Source organism: Vicia villosa, linkage group LG3 (genome assembly GCF_029867415.1).
Source record: "Vicia villosa cultivar HV-30 ecotype Madison, WI linkage group LG3, Vvil1.0, whole genome shotgun sequence".
Taxonomy (NCBI): domain Eukaryota; kingdom Viridiplantae; phylum Streptophyta; class Magnoliopsida; order Fabales; family Fabaceae; genus Vicia; species Vicia villosa.
In genome coordinates, this window is record NC_081182.1 from 130,029,438 (window position 1) to 130,045,123 (window position 15,686).

Below are 15,686 nucleotides of genomic sequence, written 5' to 3' on the forward strand. Positions count from 1 at the left end.
TGGTTTTTTCTACGTAGGAAATTGTGTAAAACTGTGAGAGAGAATATTATTAAGAAATTGTTAGTAAAAAAAATGTACAAAGAACGAGGGAAATATGTAGGTTTTGTATGATAGAAATCTGTCTGAAGTTGTGAATAAGGATTGTATGAGTAAGGAAGAAAGGTTGGAAAGATGGCTGTGATAGAAAAAATAGGGTTCGAAAATTGTCTACGTGAATGTGGTATCTATTTATATTAGAACTTTAGGTTAAATAAAAATAGAAATTAGTTAAGACAAAATCAGTAATTAAATGACTAAATTAAACATTAAAATATTTGTTTTTATTTTTTCTAAAAATAGTAAAATTAAATCAAAACTCTAATGAAACTTGAATGAGACCAATACTTGAATAAAAAACTACCATCTAAACTATTTTTTAGTTATTTTATGCACAAAAATGTGAAAAAGTGAAAAGAACAAAATTTCAAAATAGACTAAATACGAAAATTAATATTAAATTATTTTAAAAAACTAATTTTTTGTGATTTTTTGTGAGCAACCAAAAATATAAGGCAAGGACACTCGACATAAAAAATATTTTTAAAATGTTAGTAAAATTAAAATAATAATAATAATAATAATAATAATAATAATAATAATAATAATAATAATAATAATAATAATAATAATAATAATAATAATAATAATAATAATAATAAAATGTTAGAAATCATGCGGGCAAATTTTGGGGTATGACACATTTTCGAGTATCAAAAAGTAAAGGTTGTATCCTTGGATGTTCTCCTCTGTTGCATAAGTGGTTTATTTCGCACTTACCCCTCTCCGTAAGAAAGAATGAAGAAGGTTTAACTTGGGCTCAGAGAATTATGAAGCTTTCTTTTGACGACATCATCTGGTACCAAGAGGAGTTTGAAAGAACTTTGCTATTTGATAGTTGTGGAGAATTCCCTAATATACCTCTTCTTGGCGTTCGTGGAGGAATAACTTATAATCCCATTTTAGCTCGACATTAGTTTGGTTTTGCTTTAAAGGATAAGCCACGTTCCTTATATATTAGTGCAGAGTATTTCAGCTATGATTCAGACAAGGCAAAGAAAAGAGATCTCTTCATCAAAGCTTGGTCAAAAGTAAAGAAAGTTGGTGCAAAAGATATAGGAAGGAGAAATTACATGCCATGGGACCCATACTTCCAGTGGATTTATGATCGAGTTATGGAATTTGGGATGCCTTAGCCATCTGATACGCCCATAGTGCCAAGGGTAGCTCCTCCTGCTGTCCCGGTTGCATGTGAACCATATGTTCCTACTCCAAACGAAGATCTTATAGCAATTGTTAACCAATTAAAGAGGGAAAGTGATGACTTCGAGAGACGCTTACTAAAGGTTGAAGCTGAAAAAGAAGTGTTGACGCAAGATGCTAAAGAGATGGAAGTTCTACTTGACTATTTTTCCCGCAAATGGAGGATTGAAGATTTTATTTCTCCGGATCAAATCGACTCATGGGAACAAGAAATTTCTTGACTTGTCCAAGAATGAGAAGAGATGACTAAAGCACACAAGGAAGAAGTTAGGACTCTAAAAAGGAAGCGTCGTCAGGAAGACAAAAGTCCCGGAGTTTAGATTTTTTGTATTTTATTACTTATTACTTTGTCTTGATGTAACCAATAAAATATGGCTTTATGAATTCGTAGTTTAAATAATAAAGACGTTTTTCTTTTTGTTTCAATATGTGTTAAAAATCCTTTAAATGCTTGAAAACATTGCATACGCATAATCATACCATTCATAAACATTGCATCACAGGTTTCTATAAGCAGGTCTCTCACCCTTCCACTGTTTATTACGTAAGGAAATGGATCTCGAACAATCTGTCAAGAATCTCCAGGCTCAGAACAACTAGTTCCAAGAAATGATCTTTAACTTGGCCAAGGGGAAAGAAGAATTAAAGGCACTTCTGATCGAGAAGGAGAATAATCAACATAAGCATCAAGGTAGTAAAGATAATCAGAGATCCAGGCCTAAGCGATCATTGACTCCGCTACACATACCACTGTCTCAAGTTTTGCAAAGACTACTCAATCAGAACTTAATAACCCTATTGCCTCCATATTCAGGTCCTGCCAATCCTACTCCTAGGTACAAGTGTCATGCGAGATGTGCTTATCATTTGAAGAGTCCTGGTCATGACACAGAGGATTGTTGGCAATTGAAGTACAAGATTCAAGACTTAATTGATGACAAGATCATTAACTTCAACTCACTTGAGAAGCCTCACATGCCTAATGCTGTGCAGAACCAGAAAGGTCGAGATAAACGCAACCAACAGGTTGGGGAAGTTCTGATCTCCACACCAGCATCACAACAACAACGTAAACATAGCGCGCCTAAAAGACAATTCACGAAGATCAACATGACTTTGTCTGAAGCGTTACAACAGTTGTTGAAGAAAGGGCTAATTACCTTGAGGGATCCTCCTCGGGATCCTAACACCTTGTCCCATCAGTACAATCCTAATGCGAGATGTGCTTATCACTCTGACAGCATTGGACATGACACTAATAATTGCTGGCTGATCCGCTGTCGCGCGCGGTCAAAAACGAGTTAATTTATAAAACTGTAGTACGACGGTAACGGTAACTCGAATATCGTCTCTCAAGGACTCTTGGTTATTACTAACTGAAATCGAATTGGGGGGGTTGGTTTGGTGGTCGAATTATAAAAAGTTCTTAAAATAAGTGATTCTGGAAATAAGCTGTTTATGAAAATAACTGATTAATAATTAAGCTAAAACGAATCAACCTACTGTTTCGACTCCCAACTTATCATCGATTTATAAAATCCCAATTCCCTAACGGGTTCCTTCGTTCCTATTCGATTATAACAACTACTGACAAGCGCAATAGAAATTATACGGCAGATGTTCCTGAATTCCGGATTAAGCAAACGGATTAAAACTGTTATGAATTAAGCAAACGCAACTTTGATCGTTCGTGATAGTATAAAAGCTATGTTAACACGAAATTGATTCAGGATCATCAATCAACAATCGAATTTAAGAAATCTATCCTATAGCAACAATCAAATTAAGCAAATAATTGGAATTATAGGAAGAATTCAAAGGAAACAAATAATTGGAATTATAAAAACCTCAAAGTGGAATCCGAGTCACAGCAGATTGATCCTTGATGAATTAGTTCCTCATGATCATACAAAGCAAACTCCAAATTCGTGAATAGTGTCAAGTGAAAAAGTAGCTGTACGGCCATACCTAGACTAAAGAGAAGACAAAAAGAAATTCGGGTCATAACCCAACTGGGTCAAACAAACATCACCCAGACCCAAAACTAACGACCCAAAACTTATAAAACTAGTGCCTGCAGCTTCAAACGAAATTCTGGAAAAATGTGCTCCGAATCTGACTTTGACTCCAACATAAAAGTTGTAGCTCTTTCTCTTAGCTTTCCGGCGATTATTAGAACGCCTCAATCGGACTCCCGGAACTCCAGTTATGATCGTTTCCGTGCAGACTGCTAAAGCTGAAAAATAAATACGAAAATCAAATAACAATAAAAATAATTTAAAATATAAAAACATTATAAAATACAAAAATAAGACAAGCAAACCATGGAAATGTATAAGTACAAACGTAGAGGAATGTGCATCAAAATGCACTGATCAAATTCCCCCACACTTGAACTTTTGCACTCCGAGCAAAATGAAAAACAAAACAAAAAAAGCAGAAATACATCAACAGTTACTCATCCTAGGCTACAAGTCTTCTTCGGGTAAGTTTGCATCGACAGGTACTAATCTTGCACACTAAGGATATCGTAAGAACACTAACCACAGTTATGCAGATATAAGCCTCCTAAATACACAAATCAATTCAAATCATATTATTATACCATAGCCTAACTTACTCATCCTTTTGGCTCTTTTTCATTCAGGCGCAATCACATTAAGCCCGTTATCTCCACACACTTATAGCAAGACGACCGGTTAGTGACTCTGATCCTTTTCTGCACGGTGTTCTGGTACTTACGTGGCATAACCCTTTGTTTACTCAGTTGTAGTTGCGGGGGATCGGACCGTAATCCTCCCTACCAAGTTCAGCACCAGAAACCGCTGAACCAACTAAAAAAGAGTTTTGAAAAAATTTTTCTTTTGAAGGTTCCACAACCGTTGGGTTAAGTGACCGGGTGAGGGTCACCAAACTTAGAAGGTGCATTCCCTTTTTCTTTTTTTCTTTTTTTCTTTTGGAACACTCACTTATATTCATCGGCTTCTCTGCGTAAAGTGTGTGAGAGATGGTGCCGACTGCTGAAATAAACTACTCAAGAGCTGTCAGAGAATGAGAATTTAAGGCTAAAACATAATAAAAAATTCAAATCAATTTGCATATGCAGGAGACTTACAGTGTTAAAACGATACCGATCTTGTGAATTTTTCCCAAGTCTCCGCAAACTCGACTCAAATCAGTCTATAGCCTAAAACTTTCAAAACGATGCATATTTTTTTTTATATTTTTTAAAACTGAAAACAAAACAAGAAAACAAAAAAAAAAGAAAATTGAAAGAAAACAAAACAAATAAATGATTCTTTCCCCCACACTTAAGACATGCATTGTCCTCAATGAAAGAACATAAATATAAAATAAGAGTGAGAGCAAGGAAAGAACACACCCGAGGAGTTATGGAGGATAAGTGATCACATAAGCAGCCTTTCCCAAAGAGATATCTTCTACATTCTCTTCTTCCAGAGTGGGGATCTCATGGAGTAGCTTTGGGTAATTCCCATTGAACTTGGAATTTATATTAGTGTCTTCGCCTTTTATTCCAGGATCAAAGAAGAATCTTCGATAAGTAAAAGTTTCGGATGGGCATGTGATCTTCTTTTCCACAACCTCGGAGATCAAAAGATTAAGGGGCTGCCTCACTACTTTTGTTTCACCTTCCACTTCAATTGAGACCCTATGCAAAATCATGGACGGGCTAATATCGGGAATGTCGTCCAAGGTCCATCCAATTCCTTTCTTATGCTTCTTCAAAACCTGCAAAAACTTACTTTCTTGATCAAAATAAAGTTTAGAAGAAATTATAACCAGAAGTTTTTCATTCATCTCTAAATAAGCATATTTAAGATTTTCAGGAATTGGTTTCAGCTCTCGGGAAGGTGGTTGTTCAATGGATGGTTTGTTCCAGGCAGCCGGGGTGTCGAGAGCTTCATCTACATGAACAACTTCATTTGCAACCTCATCTGCAGTAAGAATATCATTTTGCAAGGCAAGCTCAATTTCAGCACAAACAGAGCAAATATTAGTGTCAGTACAAACATCACAAGAGTAAACATCATCAAAACCAGACAATGATGGAAAATCACCTGCAAACGAATCAGTACAAATATCATCAACATTTTCAGAAAGCAACTCTATTTGAAAAATAGATTGCTCATCCAAGGGTTGTTGGTTTGATCCTTGAGCTTGCTGCATGGCATTCATCAAAGTGGCAAGTTGTCCAATCTGTGTTTGCAAAGTCTGAAGAGTAGAATCTATGTGTTGTTGATACTGAAGATTATTTGCAGCCATTTGTTTGACAATATCCTCTAGTGAAGGTTCGGAAGGTGCAGAGCACACAACCTGAAATTCATTCTGATGCATATGCGGATCCTCACCTGCAAAACCATTAAACCTAGGCAACAAATGTGTTAAACCATATTCCAATTCAAAAGGTGCATCACCCGCAGGATAGTCAATACATAAACCATTATAGTTCACATTAGGGACAGCCAACTGCGTTAGTGTTCTTTGTTCAGCCATGGGTTCAACAAACACCGAAATATCGATTATGTCCCATACATGCAGAAAGAAATAGAAAGAAGGAAAACGATTAAAATAAATTTAGAAAAATATAAAAACACAAAATTTAAACTAATTAGGACAAATAAGAATTTTGGGAATTTTTTTGGATTTTTTCAAAACTGACAAAACAGTAAATAATTAATTAAAAATAGGAAAAAAGAGGAATTTGGCAATTTTGGGTCGATTTCCCTTACTCTTCTAGAGTAAGGGAGTATTGATCACACGATTTTTCTGCTTCCAGTAGGCAAAAACTTTTTACAATCGAACACAATTTTTCCAAAAACCGATTTTTTTCGACTCAAAACGCAAATTGGCCAAAACCGTGGGGAAACTACGGCCTAAACGCGAGAACACTAAACCTATGACTCTAATATCAGTTAATAACAACAAGAATCCCCGGCAACGGCGCCAATTTGATCCGCTGTCGCGCGCGGTCAAAAACGAGTTAATTTATAAAACTGTAGTACGACGGTAACGGTAACTCGAATATCGTCTCTCAAGGACTCTTGGTTATTACTAACTGAAATCGAATTGGGGGGGGGGGTTGGTTTGGTGGTCGAATTATAAAAAGTTCTTAAAATAAGTGATTCTGGAAATAAGCTGTTTATGAAAATAACTGATTAATAATTAAGCTAAAACGAATCAACCTACTGTTTCGACTCCCAACTTATCATCGATTTATAAAATCCCAATTCCCTAACGGGTTCGTTCGTTCCTATTCGATTATAACAACTACTGACAAGCGCAATAGAAATTATACGGCAGATGTTCTTGAATTCCGGATTAAGCAAACGGATTAAAACTGTTACGAATTAAGCAAACGCAACTTTGATCGTTCGTGATAGTATAAAAGCTATGTTAACACGAAATTGATTCAGGATCATCAATCAACAATCGAATTTAAGAAATCTATCCTATAGCAACAATCAAATTAAGCAAATAATTGGAATTATAGGAAGAATTCAAAGGAAACAAATAATTGGAATTATAAAAACCTCAAAGTGGAATCCGAGTCACAGCAGATTGATCCTTGATGAATTAGTTCCTCATGATCATACAAAGCAAACTCCAAATTCGTGAATAGTGTCAAGTGAAAAAGTAGCTGTACGGCCAGACCTAGACTAAAGAGAAGACAAAAAGAAATTCGGGTCATAACCCAACTGGGTCAAACAAACATCACCCAGACCCAAAACTAACGACCCAAAACTTATAAAACTAGTGCCTGCAGCTTCAAACGAAATTCTGGAAAAATGTGCTCCGAATCTGACTTTGACTCCAACATAAAAGTTGTAGCTCTTTCTCTTAGCTTTCCGGCGATTATTAGAACGCCTCAATCGGACTCCCGGAACTCCAGTTATGATCGTTTCCGTGCAGACCGCTAAAGCTGAAAAATAAATACGAAAATCAAATAACAATAAAAATAATTTAAAATATAAAAACATTATAAAATACAAAAATAAGACAAGCAAACCATGGAAATGTATAAGTACAAACGTAGAGGAATGTGCATCAAAATGCACTGATCACTGGCCATTAAAGAATAAGATCCAAGACATGATCGATAATGTCCCAAGACTCCTGTAGTGATCACTGCACCCATGCCTAATCACGATAAGACTGATTAATGTCTAGAAGGATGAACTGTTTAATCATTAGACTTATTTTCATGCGCAATTTCTATTTTGTTGGTTTAAACATTCGACTTATGATAGACATTATTTGTTTAATAATCATCATCAGTGCATTGCATATGTTTGTCTTGAATAAATTATTTCGCTATCACTCATTTTAAATTATGTCTTTACTTTGTGTATGTTTTGTGATATTCAACTCTTGCTAAGCTGTAAGCCTTTTAAAAGGGAGAATGACGAAAACGATACTGCAACCTCATACAGTATGCTTTTGAACGGACTATGCTGACGATGTACATGCATTGTTTCAATTCCTAAACAGTGGAGATATAAGGATGTTAATCCCTCGTCAACCCCTTTGAGCCTAAGGAGTAGAAGTTTTCTTTCATATGCAAATTAAAACCCTTAATCATAACCTGGGGCAGGTTAAGTACTCAGTTAACTCCGTATGCTAATATGCCTTTTGTATAAGTAATGATGGGTACCCGTAACCATTAAGTCAGACAGTCAATATCGATCAAAGGAAAAAAAAGCTGTTAAGTCAAAACCTATGAAGGAGACTTATCAAAAATCGAAACATCCCGCTGATTGTAACCTCAAAATAAACAGTTCAGGCAAAAGTTAGGGATAACAAAATCAATGTCGATAAGAGGTCACTACAAATCCTCGACAAAAGAAAACAATACAAAAATGATGATCGTCTGTCCAAACAAACTTCTGATACTTTGACCATCATCAAATGTCAATGTTACGACTTCAAAGCCATGACTTAAACGCAAGGTTAACTGAGAATAGGATCGAAGAAAATCACGAAGATTGGGAAGGGTACAAATAAACTTTGAGCCTTTATCCTTTGTTTCTTAAACCGTGAAGCAAGCCACGTTACAATCCTTGAAAGTCCTAACTGAAGCATGGTTAGTTCAAAAGCATACTGTCACCAAAAAGGTATCCTGACTCCTTAAGGTTTACCACAAATGCTGAGTTGGTATTTCGTTTTTATAAACATCACGTTTTTACAAATATCACGCTTTTACATCTACTGTTTTAATGTTTTTCAAAAAACTTAAGACAGACGTATGCATTGCATCTCATGAATTCATTATTAAACATATTCTGCTACATAATTTCGAATGTTAGCATCAGAAAGAGCTGCACAGGGTACGACTAACGGCTAAAAGTCATCCCGACAGACGAAACTATTTCAGCAGCAACTGACTCATTTGATTAGAACTCAATAAATACAAGGGGCACGACATGCTTTGCCCAATCAATCTGGGGCAATCAAATCAAGATTCCAAGAATCTCTCAAATGCCAAACAGTCAAAGGCATACATCCCAAGTAGGTTTCAAACTATTTCTTGATCAATCTGGGGCAATCAAGTCAAGATTCCGTGAATCTCTCAAGGATGTCAAAACAATCAGGGGCATGCATCCAAGTGGGTCTGAAGCTACTTCCCGATCCGTCAGGGGCATCATACTAAGTACTAGGGGCATGTCACCCATAGTACACATCTCATAAGGTCCTCACGAGGCGAATCTCTTCAAATTCCCTAATAGCTAGGGCAAAGCTATGCAAGGCATGTTCAACACTTCGATCAACACTCATTAGTATGTCCCAATCAATACAAATCCAGGAATGGAAGTTACTATAACACTGAGGCAATGTTCAAGGAATCCACGCCTCTCCACAAAGTCGGTTTCACAGGATCATATCCCCACAGAGTAATCATTAAGAAGATATCTTCAAATGTTCTCGTCCCAACAAAGACTTAGTTCCTCAACTGAGTTTACATCTTCGACACTGTCGGTTCCCCGATACTATTCTCTTCTCTAAACAGGTTTATTCATCTCTCTTATCCCCAGTCAGGGTACATCAAGATCAATCATTCAAATGGCTCTCATCCACAAGCAGAAATCATAAATCCCCAGCTGAGCATCTTCAAAACAAAATCAGACAACAAAATCACAATGACACAGAGATCTATTTTCTCAACCAAGATAGGATAAATCATATTCATACATCATATATCATAAACATATTCATACATTGCATACATTACCTCATAATAAATTCACACATAACATGCAAGTTTCCCATTTATTTTGAGAGACTCGTCATATGATACATGCATCATGACATTGCATAAAGACTAATTGTACCTATTTCAGAATACAGGAACAAATAGATAAACAAAATATCCAATCTTTAAAGATCTAATTTAGTTACTACGAACGGTACTGAAATGGTCAACTCTCAAAGATCTAATTCTATCATCACGAATGGTGTAGACACGATCATCTCTTCGAGATCTAATTTAGTTACTACGAATGGTACTAACACGGTCAACTCTCAAGGATCTAATTCCATCATCACGAACGGTGTGGACACGATCAACCTCCCAAAGTCTAATTCAGTTACTACGAACGGTGCTGACACGACAAAAGATCTAATTCTATCATCACGAACGATGTAGACACGATCATCTCTCCAAGATCTAATTCAGTTACTACGAACGGTACTGATACGGTCAACTCTCAAAGATGTAATTCAGTTACTACAAGCTGTACTGACACGGTAAACTCTCAGGGATCTAATTCTATCATCATGAACAGTGTAGACACGATCATCTTTCCAAAGTCTAATTCAGTTACTACGAACGATGCTGACACGACAAACTTTCAGAGATCTAATTCAGTTACTACGAACGGTGCTGACACAATCGACCTTCAAAGATCTAATTCCATCATCACGAACGGTGTAGACACGATCAACTTTTCCAAAGTCTAATTCAGATACTACGAATGGTGCTGACACGACTAACAACTACTTCTCAACACTTCAAGTTCAGGTATAGTCTAACATATTTCATTATGACTTTTAAAACTTATCTAGACAGGTGGCATCTTAAAGCCCACTTCATGTCCCCAACATCCAGATGGCATCTTTAAGCCCATCCCCGACAATACTCCGTCTGGGTGGCATCTCTAAGCCCATCTCTGAAAAGGTCCCTGCATCACCTAAGGCAAATTTCTTGGTATTCTAGTGTTCAATCATCTTCTACCTTCAAATTCCAACAGGCACGCATGCCAATCTACATCCTCAGGTATAAGAAGATTGAACAGGGGCAGCTGTCATACCCCAAAATTTTCCCATCACATTTTTATACTCAAGCTCATCCAAGTATCAACAGCTCAAGACCTAAGTGGACACACCTTCCTAAAACAATGGCTCAAGGAATTAGGGTCTTGATTTCTCCAAAGAAATTAAATGAATCAAAGGCTCCAATGTATTTCATATGGCTTATGATGTTTCAAACTATCTCCATGACAAAATTCAGGTTTCAATTCCAAGGATTGACCACTCATTTGCTCAAAAAATCAACAGTCGACTGGTTTGACCTAAAAGTCAACTGTGGTCAAAGTACAGTAAAAACTTCTGATTTTTTGTCAACAACCTTATTTTGAAGCATCATTCATCATTTGATCAAGGATTGATCATGATTCATCGAGAAAAGATCAGAAATTAACAAAACCAAAAGTTTCTAAATTAGGGTTTTCATAGGAGAAAGTCAACTCAACTTTGACCAGCCATAACTCCCACATGGAACATCAGTAATTTCCCATCCAAAGCTCATTTTGAAGGAAATTTATTTCTCTACAATTTTGTCTCTCACATGCCAAGTCTAAAAGTGCTTCAAAAGATTATAGGTCCTTTTTGAAAGTCAACCAAAAGCAGTTTTTTGTCAGAGACAATATCATCAAGATAAAATCCTCAAATGGAAAAGAGCTTCCAAAGTGGCTTGTAAAGGACATCTTGAGGTTTCCAAAAAGTCCTAGAACTCCTCCATATCTTAAAAATTGAGGGAGATATGCCTTGTCAAAGTTGGGCAATTTCAAAGGGAAAAATGTGAAGTAAAAGTGGTCCAAAGTGAGTTTTCTTGCAAATAGGCCCAATCTTTTTTGATTCAATCTTGTTCCCCAAGTCATCAAAGATACTCAATCTCAAAGCCGCGAATTTGTGATGAATATTTTATTTTATTTGAATTTTTTTATTCATTAAAGAGATGATTTAAATCAAATAAATGAGGAAAAATACAAAAGATATGATTTGTTGTGATTCCAATTAAATCTAATCACTCAAATACCTCATATTAAGTATAAAATTCGTGAAGATTGGAAAGAGGTTGATTGGATTGAAATTGTGCTAATTTAGAAAGATTTAAAGTCAATTTTCAATCAATTTCCAATTGCTTGATTCAAAAGGATTTGGTCCAAGATTAATAACCTAATTCCATCTATATATATATATATATTGACAAAACCTCATGCATAAGGGTTCACGAATTCCCTGCCTCAAGAACTCTAGCCAAGCTCTTCAAAAGTCAAGAAAATCTCAAACTTGAATTCAGAGTTGCAGGCCGATTCAAGAGCTCTTGTTGATCCTAACGCGTTCATTGATACTCACTAAAGCTGTGTGGATCGTCATCAATTCTTCACGCGTCCAGGATGCCTCTCATATACCCCACGGTTTGTCTTAATTTTCTTGAAGTCGAATACCATGATTCATGATGCATAAAGTGATTTTGGTTGCATATAATTGATCGTGTTGATATTCTTGTTGTTTCTGGATAATTAATTCGACCGTTGCTTGCCTGTACCGAGAATCACCATAGCTAGGGTTGCGTTGTTGATTTTTGGGGAAACCGTTTAGAGGCGTTCTCAGGTTGAATTAAGGGGTCTATTAGATTCGTGATGTCCCCTACGTTTGATCTGGGTTGCTGTTTGTAAGTTATTGTGCTTGTTGCGTGAGTTTTTGAATTCGAAAGTTTTAGCTATGGAAAAGTCATAGCCAAAATCATAGCAAATCCGTAGCTGAATTTTGCAGGGTTGGACGAAGAAGATGAGATGTGGCATCATCACATTGGCTGAATCCAAAATCATAGCAAATCCGTAGCTGAATTTTGCGCGTTTCACGTCCGTCTCCTTTTATTCGTTGGTTTATGTCCCATGCGTGTTACTCAACTGACATCAAAATAAACATGCCCTGGTGGTTAGCGTGTGGCCTAAAGCGTTTAGCATGCAAGGGCAGGGGTTCGATCCCTGCCTCTTACATAACTTTTATAATATTTACTTTATCTAAACCTATTTGCAGATCCAGTGTTTCTCCTTCACTCACGTACGATACACCCACCTCTCTAACGCCATCAGATCTCCAGATTGATTGATCCAACGCATCCGGAGCTGAAGGTGCATCATGGACACGCAAAGCCTTGCCACACCTAATCAAAGCTGAGTATTTCCTAATTTTTTTTCTTTTCTTATTTTATTACATAATTGTTTTATTTGTTTTCTTTTTCTTTATTTCTTTTTTTCCTTGTTTTTTATAAAATTATAATCATTGTATTTTTAATAACATTTATTTTATAATTAAATGATTAATTGGATTTAATTATTAATAATAATTTTTATTTGATTTAAATAACTAAATGATTAATTTAATTTAGTTGTTTAATTAGTTTAATCTTTTTATTAATTGATTAAAATACTTATTAGGGTGAGACAATTTAATCGAAAATTTGTTTTTTGCCAATTTAATTAATTAGGTTGAAAACCAATAATTAATTAATTTGGTTTTTATTGTTTTATTAACCATGGTTAACTTGTGCCTTAAATCGGGGTCTACGAGGTTTGTCGTTAGATCACTCATGCACTAAAAATTTCTTTTCTTTGTGCAACTTTTCAGGTCAAGAACTCCCTCTTTTCACGCATTCCAACTGCCTCTTTTCACGCATTCCAACTGCAGACCCTCAGCTATAAATAGAGGCTGATACTTCAGTGTAAAGGGTCCGAATTTCTGCTAACGAAGTGCTGCCGAATTTACTCTTCAAGCATTTATTTTCCTGCCTTTCATTTAACTGCTTTCATTTTCTCACAACAATTTCTACACCGGAAATTGTTGTGAAACTTTTATAGATCTAGCCTTACGTTAGATTTATTTTTACCTTCCTTGTTTTAATTCCTGCCAAATAATTTCCGAAGAACGATTCAGCCAACTTGTGGTGGAAGTTCGAGTACTTCAAGATTCAATTCATTTCAGATTAATTTTATTTTAGGTTTATTATTTACCGCCTTTATTTATATTATTATTGCATGATATATTGTATGCCATTTAACATGCCTTTTATTATGAATCAAATTAATTTATGCATGTTTAACCGTATTAATATGTCTGGCTAATTAATTAAGATATCGGTATGTAGAATAAGTTAACCGTGGGATCCGAAATAAATTGGCTAAATTATGTTTTATTAAATATCACTTGTTTTTGGTTTGTATGTCTAATTTAATTAGTAAGTCTTAAAATCAATAAAGCGAAAGTTTGAGGTCTTAAGACGGTCAAAAGTTGAAATCAATAGAGAGAAAGTTTGAAATCTTTAACTTGATAGTAGACATAGGACATTAGTTTTAAGGATGGCGAAAGCGTATTAAAACTAATTAGAACTTATTTATTTTCAAAAAGTGTTTTTAAACCCGACACGGGATGGTGAAAGCGTACGTTAGGGATATTAGCATGATCCGAGTCAACAGAGCGAGAGTTTGAGATTAGGAGATTTAAGTAGATAACGACTTCATAAAACAAGCATTTTATTAACTATGTTGTTTCCAAAAAGCTTTTCTAAATCTAATGGGATGGTGAGAGCGTACATTACGAGTTAGGAGAGTAGTCTAAATCAACAGAGCGAGAGTTTGAGAGGAGGACTTTTAATCAATAGAATTAATAAAGATTTTTAATCGAATTAATGCATTAGCCAATGGACCTTCGGATCACCTAAGTTAAACGAAATACATACTGATATCCGTCTATTATTATATTTCTTAGAATTCACAATCACTTTCCCTTAGAAACAATCAAAAATATTAGTAGCCTTAACTTTACATAGTAACCTTAGATAACGGTAGATCGATTCATAGTCCCTGTGGATTCGATATCTTTTAAAACTACACGATACGACTGTGCACTTGCAGTCATCAGATTTATAGACACTTAAAGTCGCGATCAAGTTTTTGGCGCCGTTGCCGGGGGCTATTTAAGTCGATATCGTAACTCACTGTTACACCGTAGAGACTAGGGTAATTCTTTCCTTTCTTTTTGAACGATTGTATGCCAAATACTCGTTCACAAGGAGGAGATTTAATACAACGAATTAACGAGATCGAACGTTTTATTAACGTCAAACATCGAGCTCGCAATCTTCCCGAAGTAGCACCAATTCCGATTAATCAGGAATTGATCTTTACTGATCAAATTAATCAAATTACCCCGAAGTTAGAGATGACTGCTATTCATCCTCTTAGAGACTATGCCGCTCCTTCACACGCTGAACTGCACTCAAGTATCGCACCACCTGTGATTGAGGCGAACAATTTCGAACTGAAACCTTCGTTGGTACAAGATGTTCAACATAACCAATTCTCTGGAAGCCCTACAGACGATCCTAACCTCCATTTATCCGTGTTCGTGCAATATGTCGACACTGTCAAAGCTAACAATGTTAGTTCTGAAGCTATTTGATTACGCCTCTTTCCTTTCTCCTTGAGAGATAGAGCTAGAGCGTGGCTTCAATCCCTGCCTTCTAATTCCATAACTACATGGGACGAACTGAAGAGAGTATTCTTAGCTAGATATTTCCCGCCTAGCAAAACTGCTATGCTAAGAGGTCAAATCAACGGATTTACCCAAAAAGATAACGAATCACTCTTCGAAGCTTGGGAACGATACAAGGACATGCTTAGACTATGCCCTCATCATGGACTCGAACCATGGCTGATCATCCATGCTTTCTATGGTGGTCTACTTTATAACACTAAAATGACTATACATGCCGCTGCTGGCGGAGCACTAATGGACGAACCCCATGATGAGGCATACAACCTCATAGAAAACATGGCACAAAACCATTATCAATGGGGAGGAGAAAGAGCTGCTCTAGAGAAAACCCAAACCAAAGGAGGAATGTACGAAGTAAGTGGTATAGACCGCGTTAACGCTAAAGTAGACGCGTTAACTTAAAAGATCGAAAACTTAACCATCACTCCTTCAGCCACTGCGGCTGCTGTAGCTCCTAACTGCAAAATTTGTGGGTTAATTGGACACAGCGTTGCCGAATGTCAACTCTTGACTGGTATCCCATCTGATCA

The 15,686-nt window shown here is 36.2% G+C and overlaps 1 non-coding gene across 1 annotated transcript; it reads right to left on the minus strand.

Annotated features, from left to right (window-relative positions):
* Positions 1-15,195: 15,195 nt before the first annotated feature.
* On the minus strand, positions 15,196-15,302 carry LOC131593759 (small nucleolar RNA R71). Its single transcript, XR_009281140.1, has one exon. It is a non-coding gene; the product is annotated as a small nucleolar RNA R71 (small nucleolar RNA).
* Positions 15,303-15,686: the final 384 nt, after the last annotated feature.